Consider the following 15,879-nt stretch of genomic DNA (forward strand, 5'->3'; position numbering starts at 1 on the left):
TCTCAGGGTTGTGAGTTCAAGCCCTGCACTGGGTGCAGAGATTACTTTTAAAAAAAAGGGAGAGGAAAGGAAAGGAAATAATTGAATAATTGACAATATACAGAAGAAAGCACTGACTGAAAAATAATTGGTGGGACATGGGTGGCCCAGACAGTTAAGCAACTGACTCTTGGTTTCGGCTCAGGTCGTGATCTCAGGGTCTTGAGATCAAGCCACTAGTCAGGCTCTGCAATCAGTGGGGAGTCTGCTTGAGATTCTCTCCCTCTGCCTCTGCCCCTCCCCCACTTGCTTAAGTGCGCGTGCTCTCTCTCTCAAATCAATCTCTGAAAAATAATTGCCTGGGGGCTTAAGGAGAAGATAATGAATTCTTTACAAATTAAAGGTAAAACCATTATTGCTGGTTGGCATGGCATATACAGCTACTGTACACACACACACACACACACACACACACACACACACAGAAACACACACACACTAGACATTCCTGGTAGATAGAATCACGACCTAAAACCCAGAAGAATCTCAGTTAGGAAAAATATTAATGGAATGGTGGGTGGTAAAGTATATTAAGAGTTAAGGGGGGGCGCCTGGGTGGCTCAGTTGGTTAGGCATCTGCCTTCAGCTCAGGTCATGATCCCCAGGGTCCTGGGATCCAATTCCAAGTCGGGCTTCCTGATCAGAGGGGAGTATGCTTCTCTCTCTCTCTCTCCCTCTGTCCCTCCCCACCACTCGTTCTCTCTCTCTCTCTCTCTCTTCCTCTCAAATAAAATCTTTGAAAGAAAAAAACAAAAAGAGTTAAGACAAGGGGCGCCTGGGTGGCTCAGTCAGTTAAGCATCCAACTTGATTTTGGCTCAGGTCATGATCTCAGAATCCTGAGATCAAGCACTGAGTTGGACTCCCATGCTTAGCCCACAGTCTGTACCTCTCCTTCCCCCAACTTGTGCACTCTCTCTCAAATAAATAAAAATCCTAAAAAAAAGACAACTAATGATTTTCATTGAAAATGTGAAATTTTCATGGCCAACGAAAGAACAAAAATAATTTCAATTGATCACTACCTTATCAAAACCAACAACCATCTATCTATTCCTATGGATGTTTCCTTAAGCTCTCATGCAAAAAGCATGTTAAGAGAATGCCAGCTGGTTCTCCCCAGGACACCCCCCCTCAAAAAATTATCTATAATGAATCTCAATTAAGGGGAATGATATCTGTATTTTTTGACATCTATATATCATACATATATACATTTACCTAGCTGATAAATATGGAACCTAACTTTTTAAAATATGCAACTGTAGAGGTAAGTTTTATTTTTTAGTTTTAATTTATTTATTGGGGCACCTGGGTGGCTCAGTCTGTTAAGTGTCTGCCTTAGGCTCAGGTCATGATCCCAGGGTCCTTCGATCAAGCCCCAAGTTGGGCTTCCTGCTCAGTGGGGAGCCTGCTTCTCCCTCTCCCTCTGCCTCTCCCCCACCAACTCGTGTTCTCTCTCTGCTCTCTCTAATAAATAAAAAAATCTTAAAAAAAAAAAAAAGGGAGGAGCACCTGGGTGGCTCAGTGGTTAGGCATCTGCCTTCGGCTCCAGTCATGATCCCGGGTTCCTGGGATCAAGCCCCACATTGGGCTCCCTGCTCAGGGGGAAGCCTGCTTCTCCCTCTCCCACTCCCCCTGCTTGTGTTCCCTCTCTCGCTGTGTCTCTCTCTGTCAAATAAACAAATAAAATCTTTTTTAAAAAAAGAATAATTGAAAAAAAGATTTAGGGGCACCTGGGTGGCTCAGCCGTTAAGCGTCTGCCTTTGGCTCAGGTCATGATCCCGGGGTCCTGGGATCAAGCCCCGCATCAGGCTCCCTGCTCAGCGGGAAATCTGCTTCTTCCTCTCCCACTCCCCCTGCTGTGTTCCCTCTCTCCTTGTGTCTCTCTCTGTCAAATAAATAAATAAATAAAATCTTTAAAAAAAAAAAAAAGATTTAAAGATTGAGAGAGAGAAAGAAAGAGAGCAGGCACATGTACCCATGGGGAGGGAAGCTGAGGGAGAAGGAGAGAGAATTTTAAGCCAACTCCACTCTGGGTGCAGAGTCCAATGTGAGGCTCAATCACAGCACCCTGAGATCACCACCCCAGGCAAAACCACAAGTCGGACGCTTAACTGACTAAGCCACCCAGGCACCCCTGCAGAGGTTAAGTTTTAGCTAACAAATTTTAATTTTTGTTCTGATAACAACAGCAATTTGCAATGATTTCTAAAGCCTAGTGAAAAACACTGATTTTAATAGTATCCAAATACAAGACCTACAATAAATCAGTAGTTCAAGAATACACAATTTTAGGCAGCTGTTTCTGCCCACAGTTCCTGTCCCCGTACTTTAATAAAAACACATTTTTGGGGGCACCTGGGTGGCTCAGTCGGTTAAGCATCTGCATTCGGCTCAGGTCATGATCTTAGGGTTCTGGGATCAAGTCCCACATCAGGTTCCCTGCTCAGCAGGGAGCGTGCTTTTCCCTCTCCCTCTGCCACTCCCCCTGCTTGTTGTCCTCTCTCTGTCAAATAAATAAAATCTTTAAAAAAAAAGCACATTTTACACCAAAAAAAAAAGAATACACAATTTTAAATGACCATATTTCAACTATTTAATAGAAATTACAGTGTAACTACATGTAAGTCATTTGTCAGAGGTAGTAGTGGGTAGCCTGGCTACAAAAACTGAGCATCTCTTATTTCGAATTGCAGTTTTTCTGTTTAATTCCTATGAAAATTGTCAATAGGTTAAATTATTAAATAAACATTAAGGAAAACTTCAAACTGCATTAAACTTATAATTCTGATGCTCTGAAATTCTGATTATTTAAGTCATGAAAGCTCAATCATTTAAACTAGTAAAGCGCAAATATCTCAAAATGGAGTTTGACCTCTTGCTGACAGTCACCTCAAATTTCTTCCAGTGGCTCATCAGGTAAGGAATTCATGGAATTCAGGTCTTCAGGGTCTAGTAGGCACTGTGGTTAAACCACCCAGTCAAGACCAAATTATGTAGGGCAATGCCTGTTCATTATCTAGCTCCTTTGACCCCTCCCTATCCTTTCCTTACTTCACAATTGCCAATACTTCTAAATGATAGAAAATAGAAATGAAATCAGTAAATATTATAATTATTAGAAATGAAAGGAAAAACTATGGTCAGGAATGTGGTTAAACTGCAGTTTAAATAAAGCTTCTAGATTATTCATGGATTTCTTTTAATCCACATAATCCTCCTCCTGAACGCAGGGATAATCAGGATCCCATTTCCCTTGAAGGCAAATGAGCATTTGCCTGGTGGTCCAAGTGACTAGAGCACCCGGGGAGGACAACCTACAGCGTCAGACACAAACCCATAGTTCTTCCCGAATTTGCACTAGAAGACTGTGAGCTGCACACCTGGCTCTAGCAATACCACAATACAGGGCACTGTCCAGATTAACATTCTTTATTTCAGCAGTAAATACACCCAGTTAAAGGGTCAACTGATAATAACCTCAAGTGAGCTGCTTTAAATATGCAGGAAATGAGGTATACATTCTTGGTGAAGAGGTAGGGGAAAAACAGATCCTGGAGCCAGGACTCAGAATAAGGATTTGTCAATTTTGCAGAGAAACGATGGAGTTTTTAGATTATTAAATGCTCTAGGCTTAACTAATACAATAAGATGACTGAAAGCTATATTAGCAATATACCTCAGTTATACATATAGCATATCCTACCCTCAATCCCTAGGAAAGCTGAATAGCTAAAACAACTTTAAGTGCTGGGAAAAAATACGTTAGCAGAAAGTGACAATGCTAGAGAGAAACTAGGGAGAAAAACTGAGACTTCATTACATAATCCTTGACAAAATTAATCTCTAGCTAACTCTGCAATAGCAGTCAATGGGAAGTCTAGATTTACGAAAAGAGAGATGAGCAGGTATGTGATGCCACCCATCATGATTTTATCACAGACTTAGCCCCCAAATTCTGTTAGATGGTCTCTGCTGTAACGTGACATTATGGGATTAGTCTCCCTTTAAAGGTTCCAGAAGTTATACGATACTTTTTTTAATTTAAAAACTTTATAAACATTCCTCCATCTACAAAGATAACTACTCTATTGCATGTTGAAGATTGGAATTATCTCATTTATATTTCGCGAAGAAAACCAACAATTAGGGTGATCAGTTATGCACTCATTCCAGTTTTAACATATTTAGCCATGAAAAATTTTCTCTTTAAAAAACAAATAATCCCGGGGCACCTGGGTGGCTCAGTCATTAAGCCATCTGCCTTCGGCTCTGGTCATGATCCCAGGGTCCTGGGATGGAACCCCACATTGGGCTCCCTGCTCCGCAGAAGGCCTGCTTCTCCCTCTCCCACTCCCCCTGCTTGTGTTCTTTCTCTCACTGTGTCTCTCTGTCAAATAAATAAAATCTTTAAAAAAAATTTTTTTAAATAAATAAAAAACAAATAATCCCAGGACGCCTGGGTGGCTCAGTCAGTTAAGTGTCTGGGTTAAGCCTAAGCCTTTGGCTCAGGTCATGATCCCAGTGTCCTGGGATAAAGCCCGGCATTGCATGGGGCTCCCTGCTCAATGGGGAGCCTGCTTCTCCCTCTGCCTGCTGCTCTCCCTGCTTGTGCTCTGACAAATGAATAAATAACATCTTTTTAAAGATGTTATTTATTTATTTGAGAGAGCAAGAATGAGAGAGAGAGAGAGAGAGAGTACACGAGAGGGGGGAGGGTTAGAGCGCACGAGAGCAGGCTCCTCGCTGAGCAGGGAGTCCAACGTGGGATTCGATCCCGGGACTCCAGGATCATGACCTGAGCCGAAGGCAGTCGCTTAACCAACTGAGCCATCCAGACGCCCCTAAATAAAATCTTTTTAAAAATAAATAAATAAGGGGGTGCCTGGGTGGCTCGGTTAAGCATCTGCTTTCGGCTCGGGTCATAATCCCAGGGTCCTGGGATCGAGCCCCACATTGGGCTCCCTGCTCCGCAGGAAGCCTGCTTCTCCCTCTCCCACTCCCCCTGCTTGTGTTCCTTCTCTCTCTGTCAAATAAATAAAATTTTTAAAAAATAAATAAATAAATAAATAAATAAATAAAATAAAAAACAACCCCAAGTGTTAAGAATGGGGAAGGAGGGGACTACAAAAGGGTAACACAAGGGAATTCTCTGGGGTGTTGGAATTGTTCTGTATACTCTTAGTGGTGGTTGTAATTACAAAAATCTATGCATGTGTTAAAACTCAGGATTATACATGAAAGAAATTGAGTTTTGACAAACCAAGAAACAAAATTTTAACTATGGAGACCAAACTGATGGTTAACAGAGGGGAGGGGCTGGGGGATGGGTGAAATAGGTGAAGGGCATTAGAGAGTAAACTAAAAGAAAAAAAAAAAAGAGTAAACTAACTTCTCATGATGAGCACCGAGTAATGTATAGAATTGCTGAATACTTTATACTGTATACCCAAAACTAATGTAACACTGTACATTAACTGTACTGGAATTTTTTTTAAACTAATTTAAAATTTGAGTTTTATTGTATATAAATTTTTTTAATTCAATGTCACCCCCTTTTAGAAATGTCTTTTTATCAAAATCTCTTTAATCATCTAAAAAAAATAAGTCTACTGAAAAAGAAAGGTCTAAATTAGATACACAATCTGCATTATCAGAGCAACTGGAGCAAACACACTATACACACCCAACCACACATCTAATCCCTTTCATTTTCCCTCTCAAATAGAAGCTTGTGACTCAGAACTATTTAACCTGGAGATGATAACATAAAAGCTACCATGGAATATATGGTAGAACAACAACTTAACAAGGAAATACACCAGTTTGGAGCCAGTCTAAAGGGAAAACTGGACCTAATGGGTAGAAAATCCAGGAAGACAGACTTTGACTAGGAGTAAGGAGAAAGGTCTCTCCAAGAAAAGGATAGTTTCCTCTCACAAAGCATTCTAGCAGACACTGGACTACTAAAGGCTCATAGGCACTCCTTAGAAAAACAGCCCATACCAATCACGGAATGGAGAGGGAGCAGAGGGAAAAAAATCCAAAAGACAAAATTTGGGAAGGGAAGTGAGGAGTGGTAAGGAAAGTTGTCCCACACAAGCCTAAAAATTGATGACATTCTCTATCTTCCTTTTCTTCTGCTCTTCTACTAAATGTTGTTTCATTCTTCTAATCTAGGAATTTCTTCTCCAACATATTTTTTCCCAGTATTTCTACTTTGACAATGGAATTGCATGCTTCTAATTTTTCCATACCCTTCTTTGTTCACATACCTCCAAGTCTTTAGGGCTACAGACTCAGGTCTCAGGTGGGGGTAAAAATCCTAAGTTTGTTTCCCTCCTTCTACAGCATGACAAAGTTCTCAAATGAGCAGTTAATAGAAATCAAATGAGGGGCACCTGGCTGGCTCGGTTGGTGGAGCATGCAACTCTTGATCTCAGGGTTATTAGTTTAGGCCCCACACTGGGTGTAGAAATTACTTAAAAATAAAATCTTTAAAAAAAAAAAAATGGGCACCTGGGTGGCTCAGTTGGTTAAGCGACTGCCTTCGGCTCAGGTCATGATCCTGGAGTCCCGGGATCGAGTCCCGCATCGGGCTCCCTGCTCAGCAGGGAGTCTGCTTCTCCCTCTGACCCTCTTCCCTCTCGTGCTCTCTCTCTCTCATTCTCTCTCTCTCAAATAAATAAATAAAATCTTTAAAAAAAAAAAAGAGGGGTGCCTGAGTGGCTCAGTCAGTTAAGCATCTGACTCTTGATGTTGGCCCAGGTCATGATCTCGGGGTTGTGGAATCCAGCCCTGTGTGGGGCTCCACACAGAGCAGGGAGTCTGCTTGGGATTCTCCCTCTCTCCCTCCCTCTGTCCCTTTCCCAGCTTGTAGGCATGCTCATGCTGTCTCCCTCTCAAATAAACAAACCTTAAAAAAAAAAAGAAAACAAATGATAGGGACTTATCCCCCAGATGTGATCATTCCAAATCAAATGGCTCAGAGGATACATACATACATACTCACATGCAGGAGCGAGGTCTCAGATTTTATTAAAAATAGTGTTATTGAAATAAAAACACCTGTTCTCTGCAAAAATTCCAGTTGCTACCCTGTAGGATTTGGTATGTAATACTGGATGAAATTACCACACTCCAGAGCTGATCCCCTCGAGTCAAGACCAAAATTCAATGTCTCAAAAGAACCAAACAAGCCTGTTAAGCTTATTTGGTTCTTTATTTACAAAAATACAAATGAACCAGGACACGATGAATAAAATTCACATTTGCTATCAATGGCTTAATGTCTAAATGCTTAGCCTTTTCAGGAGGTACAATGTCTTAACCAAGACTGAGGGGGTAAGGATACCTAACAGGGTAACCCTAGGCCTTCTGATTACTTCCTCATTTGCACAAATCTGGGACCAAAAAGGGTAGTTTGTTCAGTACATATTGTACTTGGAATCAAAAGACTGTGACTTATTTCATTCACAGATTCATTCATTCAACATTAGTTAAACGTTCCAGACACTGTTCTGGTAACCAAGAATACCATGGGGGGGGGGGGGGGGGGCAGTTGGGTGACCCAGTTAGTTAAGGGACTGAGACTTGATCTCATCTCAGGTCTTGATATCAGGCTCCTGAGTTCCAGCAGGGCTGGGCGTGGAGCCTACATTAAAATATATATATATATATCGTAGGGAAGACAGACAAGAACCTCTCCCTCAGAGAGTTTAGAGTATGCTGGAGGAAAAAAAGACCATAAACAAATAAATAAGAAAATAAGCAAGATAATTAGCGGATAATGCAGGTAAAGAGTGTGGATTTACTTCTTAGTGTAATGAAAAGCCATTAGGCAGGAAAGTGAGTAAAGATCACTCTGACAGCTGTTTGAAATAGGAAAGCAAGACCAGAGGCAAGGAGACCAGTTAGGAAGCTACTGCCCAAGAACTGGGGTGGTAGCAATAACAACAAAGTGAAGTAAATATACTTGAAATGTATTTTGGGGGCGCCTGGGTGGCTCAGTCAGTTAATTGATTTCAGCTCAGGTCAGGATCTCAAAGTCCTGAAATAGGGCCCCACATCGGGCTCCCGCTGACTGTGGAGCCTACTTAGGATTCTCTCTCTCTGCCCCTCCCGGGCAACACTCACACACTTAAGTGTTCTCTATCAATCTCTCAAAAAAAAAAAAAAAAAAGTATTTTGGAGGTAAAATTGACAGGGTTTGCTGAAGGGCTGATTGTGTGTGGGGATGGGAGAGCAGTGAGGCAAGGGGATGAATTAAGGATGACCACCGTATGTTTCACTTGAGGAGGGTGGAGAATGGGGAGCAGAAGGGTGCTCTTATGAAATGGAGACTTCTGAGGAAGGAATGGGCTGAGGAACATAAATCAAGAGCTCCACTCTGAATATGTTCAATTTAAGATGCCTATAGACAAATGGAGTGAAGATACACACAGGCAGTAGAAGAAAACTGAAGTGCAAGACTTAAGATGAAAATGTGAGAGTCAACAGCAGACAGTGGACATGAGATCAGCCAGAGGGAGTGAAAGTAGAAAAAAGCAGAGGGAACATAAGGAACATAGTCAATGATATTGTAATAGCACTGTATGGTGACAGATGTTAGCTACACTTGTAGTGAGCATAGCATAATGTATAAATTTGTCCAATCACTGTGTTGTACACCTGAAACTAATGTAACATTGTGTCAACTACACGCAAAAAAAAATTTTTTTAAAGAAAAAAAGTAGAGGGAACGGGGGCACTGGGCTGGCTTAGTTGGTAGAGCATGTAACTTTTTTTTTAAGATTTTATTTATTTGAGAGAGCAAGAGAGATCGCAGAGGGAGAGGGAGGAGCGGACTGGAAGCTGAGCAGAGAACCCAACGAGAGGCTCGATCCCGGGACCCTGAGATCATGACTGAGGGCAGATGCTTAACCGGCTAAGCCACCCAGGCATCCCTAGAGCATGCAATTCTTGAGCCATAGAGATTACTTAAAAAAAAAAAAAGAAAAAAGTAGAGGTAATGGCTTGGAAGCACTAAGGCATGAGGATGTTTTTCAAAAGCTCGACCCCTGAGCTATACCCCCAGGCATTAGGATGTTTTGAATTCAGGAAGAGAAAGCAAAATCAACAAGAGAGAGAAAGAGAGTGAAGGAAAATCATAGAAGTGTAGTATCCTGGAAGGTTCTGCTATATAATGTGATTCTCTAGTCCACCACCACCCTTCCAAACCTTGTGACACACACCCACTCACACACTATAAATAAAAAGACTGAGGCCCAAAAAGACTGTGTGACATCCCCAAAGCCCCAGCTAATAGGAACCCAGGTCCAGGCCTAGAACGAAGCAAGATGTGACTTCTGACCCCTAGCCTTTTCACAGCAGCTAGCAGTGCTTCTACTGTCAAGTCACCAGTCTGAAATTAGCCAACAGAACAGGAAAGATCACAATTTAGGAAGAACATAACTTACAAGGCTTAATTTTAATTTTTTTCTATGTATTCTGTTCATATTCAAAAACAAGTTGGATCAAAAGCCTTTATGGATGGGTCCCTAAAGAAAACTAGGAAACACAGGCAAGAGGTACAAAATGGCTATAAATTAGCCAACTCAATTTTCTATAGTTCTAAAAACACCCTGGGGCGCCTGGGTGGCTCAGTTGGTTGGGCGACTGCCTTCGACTCAGGTCATGATCCTGGAGTCCCGGGATCGAATCCCCGGCTCCCTGCTCAGCAGGGAGTCTGCTTCTCCCTGTGACCCTCTGCCCTCTCGTGCTCTCTGGCTCTCATTCTCTCTCTCAAATAAATAAATAAAATCTTTAAAAAAAAAAATTAAAAATAAAAATAAAAAAATAAAAACACCCTGAAGGTGGAACACCCTCATCAGAGAATGAATCAGGGTGTGTAAAACAAGGGTTTTTTTTTTTTTTAGTCAATTTTGCTTTAATGAATAATTTCAGTTTGGGTTGGTTTTTTTTTTAAGATTTTATTTGAGAGAGAGAGATGAGGAGCAGCAGAGGGAGAGGGACCAGCAAACTCCCTGCTGAGCTCAGAGCTCAACGGGGGGGCGCTTGATCCCAGGACCCTGAGATCATGACCTGAGAGGAAATCAAGAGTGGGACGCTCAAATGACTAAGCCACCCAGGCACCCCTACAATTTTAGTTTTTAACGTTTAAGACTTTTACTTGTTTTCACACTTGCCTTCTGAAACTATCTTTATCCTGACCACTCTCTCCTAAGCTACATTATCATGACTTAAACAGTTCTGCTTTTACCATAAAAATCTTAGTGTTGCATAAAAATCCCCAAATGATTAATGAACTGCTGAGAATTCTGACTCCTTAAAGATGATTTTATTAGGAATCATATTTCCAAACATTCATTCAGGGCTTCAAAATAAGTACTCATCTAACTTAATTATGATGACTTCACCAGACACTAACACTGCCCACAATGATGTTTACAAAAGCACTTGTCACTCCCTTCGGATGTAGCAATGCAAAAAAAGGAGTCTGTTTCCAGATTCCTCGTGTTTATACTATGTAACAAGTGACAGTTAAGTGTCACTTAAGATTATTTAAACAAAACACTTCCAGCTTGTGTGTCCCACCATCTTCTATCCTAAGCGAATCCTAAAATTCGTTCGGTCTTATTTACCACAATTTCCACTCAGCGCCTCAGACATGTATCCCAAGCCAGCCTTAGCAAAAGAGACTACAAGATTCTAGGATGGGAAATAATAGGATTCTATTTTGGCCCCTATAAGAGAACAGGATCCAATATTAAGCAACTCCAGTGGAGGTTATTCCAACACCAGAGCGGTTCGGAAATAAATGCGCCCCCAAATGTACACCCGCAGCCAAGTATCAGCAATAGCTAACAAGAAAAGATGCTGCACCAGGGTTGCTCCTAATAGCCTACCACTTACCGAGCGCTGGCTGATCGGGCATGCACATCATCCTGTCCTGGCCTCAAAACAACCCTGTTAAGTACATATTATTCCCATTAACAAATCAGGATACTTGGGCCCAAGGCCCCAAGGCTAGTCGGTGGAAGCGCAGGGATTTGAAAACACGCCCGTACCCCAACAGTCCAGGACCCCCGCCCCTAAAATGCACTTCTACGCAAAACGGCACCTGAAGGTCTGAAAGCCCCGGGGGTGTCCGCATAGGCTGAGGAGACACAGAGGGCAAGGGCGCCGCCTCTCCACAGAGGGCCCCTCAGGAATGCCACCAAAAGCGCCAGCGGCCCGGAGCGCCCGGTCTTGTCTCAGCCGCCCAGAGGCCGGGAAGCGCCTCTCACCTAAGAGAGCTCGGGGAGGGCCGCAGTCGAGCGAGGCGCCCCCGCAGGCCGGCGGACGGGTGTTCTCGGCGCCGGCAGGAAGCGCGCAGCGGGTATACAACTCCGCGGCGCCGCAGGCTGTGGCGGGCAAGGGCGCGCCGCCCGCCCGCGCGGGGGCACCTTACCCGCCGCCGCGACCGCGCCGCCACTCAGCTGCGACGCATCCGGGTCCCGCGCCGCCGCTCTCACCTGCCCCGTTCGCCGCCGCCGCCGCCGCCGCCGACTCCTGGCTCCGGCTACGCGGTCAGCAGCCCAGGCCACCGCGACCATCCAGCTGCGGCGCCCCCATCCCCGCCTCTCTCGGTCGCCTCCCGCCTGCCCCGCGCGGCGCTACACCGGCCCGCCACCCACATCCATGGCCCGCTCCACCACAGCCGCCGCCGCCGCACCGATCGACGGAGCACGCGCGCGCCGCCGCCGTGCCCGCGCGCGCGCACCTCCCTGGCCGCCCTCCCAGCAGCCCTCGGCCCGCCCCGTGCGCCGCTCGGACCAATCCCCGGGCTCCCAGCGGCCGCAGCCAAACCTGCGGGACTGGACGAGCTGGGCAGGGGAAGAGGCCGCACGGTTGTCTGGTCCTCTCGGGCTGCCTACCGGTCCCGGACGCTGCTGCGTGGGCGTCTGGCTCCTCTTCGTGGCTCCCCGAGGACCTTGGGCTCGGGAATATCCAACAAGCCGCCTTCAGCAGAGAACCGCCACCTGCCCCGGCTTTCGTAGACCCCTCCCGAGACGCTACTCTGTTCCTAGGTTTTCTTGTTGGCCTTCTTTTCGGTTCTGGAACTTTAAACAGACTCATGACTGGGCACAGCCCTTCGCTTTTCCCCCCTTCTTCTCTGTGTCCCCCCTTCTCTGTCACGCCAGTTCTGGAGATGGAGTGCTAGATTGACTGCTTCACAGCTGGTCCTTCACTTCCTACAATGTTAATGGTCATAAAAGCAAAAGTCCAGGGGCGCCTGGGTGGCTCAGTTGGTTAAGCGACTGCCTTCGGCTCAGGTCATGATCCTGGAGTCCCGGGATCGAGTTCCACATCAGGCTCCCTGCTCAGCAGGGAGTCTGCTTCTCTCTCTGACCCTCTTCCCTCTCATGCTCTCTCTCATTCTCTCTCTCAAATAAATAAATAAAATCTTTTAAAAAAAAAAGCAAAAGTCCAGCCTTGTAAGCCCAAGATTAGTTTTCTATGTGTTTACTTTTGCAATAATAGCTAACATTTGTATGCAGTGCCTTAGAGTTCAGGCAACCGTTTTTGCAGACCTTATCTCCTGTTATCTTTTAACCTCAACCAGGAAATTTTATGGCCCTCTTCCTCAGTGGCACACTTGAATTGCACTTGCACTTGCTGAAATCCTAACTTATTGTAAAGCTGCTATGTTGTAGATTTATTGTAACTTACTACTATAATAGCTCAGGCAAATAGCTGAGTAATCGAAAAAAATTAGAGGAAATTTTTTTAAAGAATAGTAATATGAGAGGCGCCTGGGTGGCTCAGTCGTTAAGCGTCTGCCTTCAGCTCAGGTCGTGGTCCCAGGGTCCTGGAATCGAGCCCCGCGTCCGGCTCTCTGCTTGGTGGGAAGGCTGCTTCTCCCTCTCCCACTACCCCTGCTTGTGTTGCCTCTCTCGCTGTGTCTCTCTCTGTCAAAAAAATAAAATCTTTAAAAAAAAAGAATAGTAATATGACTTTCCTGAGGGGGAAATTTTAAGCAAGACAGGAAGCTCAGAATCATTAATGAAAAAATAAAAACATTTGTCTACGTAAGTATTTTGAAAGTTTTGCATGACATCACAATGACAAGTTAAAAGAAAAATAGAACAGAACATTTGGCAAGCACATTGTATCTCTACCATAAAAGAGTTTCTATAAATGGACTTTTTTTTTTAAGTAAGTTCTACTTACTTAAGGTGGAGCTTGAACTCACAACCCAGAAATTAAGAGTCACATGCTCTACCAACTGAGCCAGCCAGGTGCCCCTATAAATGGATTTTTTTTATAAAAGCCAGCTGGATCAGGGGCCCCTGGGTGGCTCAGTCGTTAACTGCCTCCCGCTCAGGTCATGATCCCAGCGTACTGGGATCGAGGCCCACATCGGGCTCCCTGCTCGGCAGGAAGCCTGCTTCTCCCTCTCCCACTCCCCCTGCTTGTGTTCCCTCTCACTGTCTCTCTGTCAAATAAATAAATAAAATCTTAAAAAATAAATAAAAACAAGCCAGCTGGATCAATGTTATTAAAATATGGGCAAGGTATGCAAGCAGGCAATTAATGGAAGAGAAAATCCAAGTGATCCATTAAAAAGATGCTTATTTCACTAATAGTTATGGAAAAATAAATTGAAACAATAATCCATTTTTCACTCATTTGATTGGCAAACATTAAAAAGAGCAATCAATGATACACAAGGAAAGGAGCCCTGGTACATCTCTGGTAGGAGTATAAATAGCCACAAACTTTCCAGGAGTAATCTGGGAATGTCTATTAATATTTAAAATACACATACCTACCCAGTGACCAAAAATTATATTAACTTTGCCCTATAGAAAAGCTAAAGAAAATACCAGTTGTAAGGATATTCATAAGGATGCTGTAGTGAGTTGAATATTGGCCCTCCTACAGATATGTCCACCCAAAACCTGTGAATATAGCCATATTTGGAAAATGCATCTTTACACATGTAATTAAGGATCTTGAAATGGGATCATCTTAGACTTAGGATGGGCCCTAATTCCAGTGACAGATGTCCTTGTAAGAGAAAGGCAGAGGGAGATTTGAGATACAGAGACACAGAGACAAAGGTGATGTGAAGAATGAGGCAGAGAAGGGAGTGATGCATCTAAAGCCAAAGAAGGCCAAGGATTGCTGGCAGCTACTAGAAACTAGAAGAGGGGCATAGAACAGAGTCTTCTTCAGAGCATCCAGAAGCAAACAACCCTGACAACTCCTTGGTTTCAGCTTTCTAGACTCAGCAACTCTGAGAGGATAGATTTCTGTTGTTTTAAGCCACCCGGTTTGTGGTAATGTGTTAAAGTAGCCACAAGAAACTAAGACAGATGTTTATATTGTTTGTGGTGCATAACAAACACAAAGAAACTGGGAACCACCTGATTGTCCATAGGTAATGGAATCCATGAATCTGTTGTACTACCTCTGTACTATGGAATATTATGCTACAGGGGAAAATGCAAATTCTGTAGTGATAAAGAGTGTTATGACCCTTTTAGTATATTGCTGACCATTTATACATATGTTTATATGAGCATAAAGAAAGGGGTGGAAGGATTTATAGTAGGCTGATCATATTGGATAACTCAGAGGGCTGAAAGTGGAAGACTTGGGTGGGAAGGAGTTATCCTTTTTATTATTATTATTATTTGATGTATTTATTTGTCAGAAAGAGAGGGAGAGATTGCATGAGCAGGGGGAGCAGCAGGCAAGGGGAGAAGCAGACTCCCCTCTGAGCAAGGAGCCCGATGCAGGACTCGATCCCAGGACCCGGGAATCGTGACCCGAGCCAAAGGCAGACACTTAACTGACTGAGCCACCCAGACGTCCTTATCTTTTTTTTAACATACATAGATCTTTGAATTATCTTACTTATTATAACCCGTATATGGATTAACTTATTCTTTTAATTAAATAAATATAGTCTTGTCTTATTTATTTCTTAAAGATTGATTTAGTGGGGCACCTGGGTGGTTCAGTTGGTTAAACATCTGACTTCAGCTCAGGTCATGATCCCAGGGTCATGGGATCAAGTCCCACATGGAGCCCCCTGCTCTGCAGGGAGTCTGCTTCTCCCTCTGCCCCTCCTCCCACTCATTCTCTCAATCTCGCTCTCTCTCTTTCTCTCTCAAATAAATAAATAAAATCTTTAAAAAAAAAAAAAGACCCCAAGGTCAGGAGTCTCATGCTCTACCAACTGAGCCAGCCAGCCACCCCTAATAAATACAGTTTTAAGAGAAAAAACAATTTGTGACTAGTTCTTAAATCATAATTAAAGTTGTGAATGTAGAGATGCCTGACTGGTTCAGTCAGAAGAGCATAAGACTCTTGATCTTGGGGTCATGAATTCAAGCCCCACGTTGGGTGTAGAGATTACTAAAAAAGATAAATAAACTTAAAAAAAAAAACAGTTGTGAACATAAAGAGAAAGTTTTATCTGTCCAGTTTTAGAAGACTCAAATGTTCTCCATGTCCCCCACTTTCCCATCACTGATTTCTGTGTTATAGTTTCAATATATAACCTTTTGATGTTTTTTCCCTATTTTCTTTCTAAGTACTTCTGAATATTTCCTAAGATCACAGAATTTCTTTTATTTTTCTTTTTAGAATTTGAATGCTTTCTTTTCATTGTATAAGCAATATATTCACATGATTTGAGATCCAAAATGTACAACCGAATGGGCAATGAGTCTCTTGGCTCTGAAGCTCTTCAGAAAACTGATGTTGTCAATTTCTTGAGCATCCTTCCAGAGGTATTGTATGCATATATGAGAAAATACGGATATATTTCCCTACTTTTTTTT

At 43.3% G+C, this 15,879-nt stretch overlaps 1 protein-coding gene across 8 annotated transcripts in view; it reads right to left on the bottom strand.

Annotated features, from left to right (window-relative positions):
• PIK3CB (phosphatidylinositol-4,5-bisphosphate 3-kinase catalytic subunit beta) overlaps positions 1–11,767 on the bottom strand; it is a 196,767-nt gene extending 185,000 nt beyond the window's left edge. For 4 of the 8 annotated variants that reach the window (XM_027584438.1, XM_027584437.2, XM_027584433.1 and 1 more), the window contains exon 1: positions 11,557–11,767. The gene's annotated coding sequence lies outside the window, so the exon portion shown is untranslated. The other 4 variants (XM_027584431.2, XM_027584429.1, XM_027584430.1 and 1 more) reach the window with 4 other exon arrangements.
• Between the last annotated feature and the right edge of the window lie 4,112 nt (positions 11,768–15,879).

The sequence above is a fragment of the Zalophus californianus genome, chromosome 1 (assembly GCF_009762305.2).
Source record: "Zalophus californianus isolate mZalCal1 chromosome 1, mZalCal1.pri.v2, whole genome shotgun sequence".
Lineage (NCBI taxonomy): Eukaryota > Metazoa > Chordata > Mammalia > Carnivora > Otariidae > Zalophus > Zalophus californianus.